General features: G+C 51.6%; 1 protein-coding gene and 1 pseudogene across 2 annotated transcripts in view; one reads left to right on the top strand and one right to left on the bottom strand.

The window, feature by feature from the left end:
- The window catches only part of RIN3 (Ras and Rab interactor 3), a 162,871-nt gene that overhangs the window by 66,606 nt on the left and 94,244 nt on the right, over nt 1-2,021 (top strand). The gene's annotated exons all lie outside the window — the stretch shown is intronic.
- On the bottom strand, nt 5-1,134 carry LOC102854980 (annotated as a pseudogene). Its single transcript, XR_438820.1, has one exon. The product of XR_438820.1 is annotated as an inosine-5'-monophosphate dehydrogenase 2-like (transcript).

Below are 2,021 nucleotides of genomic sequence, written 5' to 3'. Positions count from 1 at the left end.
TTTGTATTCCTCCATCAGCAATTACAGGGACACCAAAGCGCCGTGCATACTCTGATACTTTGTACACAGCTGTTGCCTGAGGCCGCCCACAGGCCAGCACTTCCTGGGTGATGCAGATGGAGCCACTGCCCGTGCCCACCCGCAAGGCAGCCACACCTGCGTCAATAAGGTTTTGGGCCTGAGCAGCAGTTACCACATTGCCTCCAATAACCTGGAGATTGGGGTATTTTTCTTTGATGTACTTGATCATGTTGATCTGGAAGATGGAATTTCCCTGGGAAGAGTCCAGAACCACAACGTCCACACCAGCCTGGGACAGCAAATCCAACCGGTACTTGTAATCTTCATGTGTGCCAATGGCTACTCCACACAGCAATTGCTTCTTTGCATCTTTGGAAGCCAGGGGATAATCTCGATTCTTCTTCAGGTCGGTCCGGGCAATGATGGCCACCAGTTCGTCATCTTCATTTACAATGGGCAGCTTTCCCTTTTTGCTTCGTTGGAGAATTTCATTTGCTTCCTTTAATGTGATGCCTGCAGGGGCCACTACCAAGTCTTCTCGCTTTGTCATAATCTCTTCCAAAAACCGGTCATGTTCCTCCTCTTTAAGAAAATCAATGTCCCTTGAAGAGATGATGCCTACCAGGCGACTGCCCATTTGACCTGTGTCTGTGATAGGAATCCCAGAGAAGCCATGCCGGGCCTTGGCCTCAAAGACGTCCCGCACTCGATCCCTGGGGTTGAGGACCACAGGGTCTGTGATAAATCCTTGCTCGTATTTCTGACTTTCCGAACTTCATTGGCCTGGAATTCTGGTGTACAGTTGTGATGGATGAAGCCAATTCCACCAGTAAGCGCCATTGCTATGGCCATTCCAGATTCTGTAACAGTGTCCATGGGAGAAGAAACCAGTGGAGTCTTTAGAGTGATCTTCTTGGTCAGGGCAGAAGTCAAGTCCACCTGGTCTGCAGTGAAGTCTATGTACCCAGGAAGAATGAGAAAGTCGTTGTAGGTTAGGCCATCGCCACAGTTGAAGAGCTGCTGTGCCGTGAGTCCGTTGTCAGGCACGTAGGACGTGCCCCCGCTAATCAGGTAGCCAGCCATGACTAGTACGGAGCGCAGCCACGTGTCTCCGAGGACTTGATGCAGCATTCTTAAACACCAGTCCTTGGTCATCATAAGTCTGTGAGACTGGTGATAGGACTCCATTTTGCAAAGATACGTTGCCCAAAGGTGGACCTGGGCTTGTTCACCTGGGCACGTCGTGTCTTGTCTCCCTTCTCCTCCTCCAGGTCACGAGGAGCTGGAGGATGCCAGAGGAGGAGGTCACCTGATAGTGGTGGAGTCATTTTTAGCAGTTGCATAACTGTATCTTATCTTTTTCTTTGGCTAGCAGATTTATTTAACATAAAAGCTTGAGAAGGCCCCCTCAGAGTCTACCCAAGATTGCACCAAAGAAAATGTTTTATATTCTTCCCAAGAACTAGAAGTAAAACCACTCAAAATCATCATCATCATTGAGTTGGCGCCTACTCAGAGCCGACCCTCCGTGGTTCCAAGGCTGTAAATCACACCAGAGGAGACCACCTATCTTCTTCCTCCCTTGGAGTTGCTGGGGGAGTCGGGTAGAAACTGAGCGGACAGGGACTGAATGACCTCAGCCGGAACATCTTGGGGGTCCCTCTGGTGACTGTCCATTGAATCGGCTCTGAGTCACAGTGCATGCACACACAGTGGAACACACCCGCGCCCTGCACCAGCCTCACGTGGCTGCTCCAGAAGTGCCCTGTGCTGTTGGAGACCTGCCCCGCTCTGCAGCCGTAAGGGCCAGGGATACAGGTGTAAGGACTCAGGGAGAACTTAGTCCATGCTGCACCTCCAGGAGGCTTCTTTGTCAGGGAGGAGAGTGTGTCTGTCTGTCCCTCTCCCTCCCTTTCTCCCTCCCTCTCCTCCTTCCCTTCCTCCCTCTCTTTCCTTCTCCCTCCCTCTCCCTCCCTTCCCCTCCCTCTCTCTCTCCCTAC

This window comes from Elephantulus edwardii, unplaced genomic scaffold, assembly GCF_000299155.1.
Source record: "Elephantulus edwardii isolate Elephantulus edwardi_28Jun2011 unplaced genomic scaffold, EleEdw1.0 scaffold00002, whole genome shotgun sequence".
NCBI lineage: Eukaryota > Metazoa > Chordata > Mammalia > Macroscelidea > Macroscelididae > Elephantulus > Elephantulus edwardii.
The sequence above is the reverse complement of the archived record's forward strand: the minus strand, read 5'-3'. Positions and strand labels throughout refer to the sequence as shown.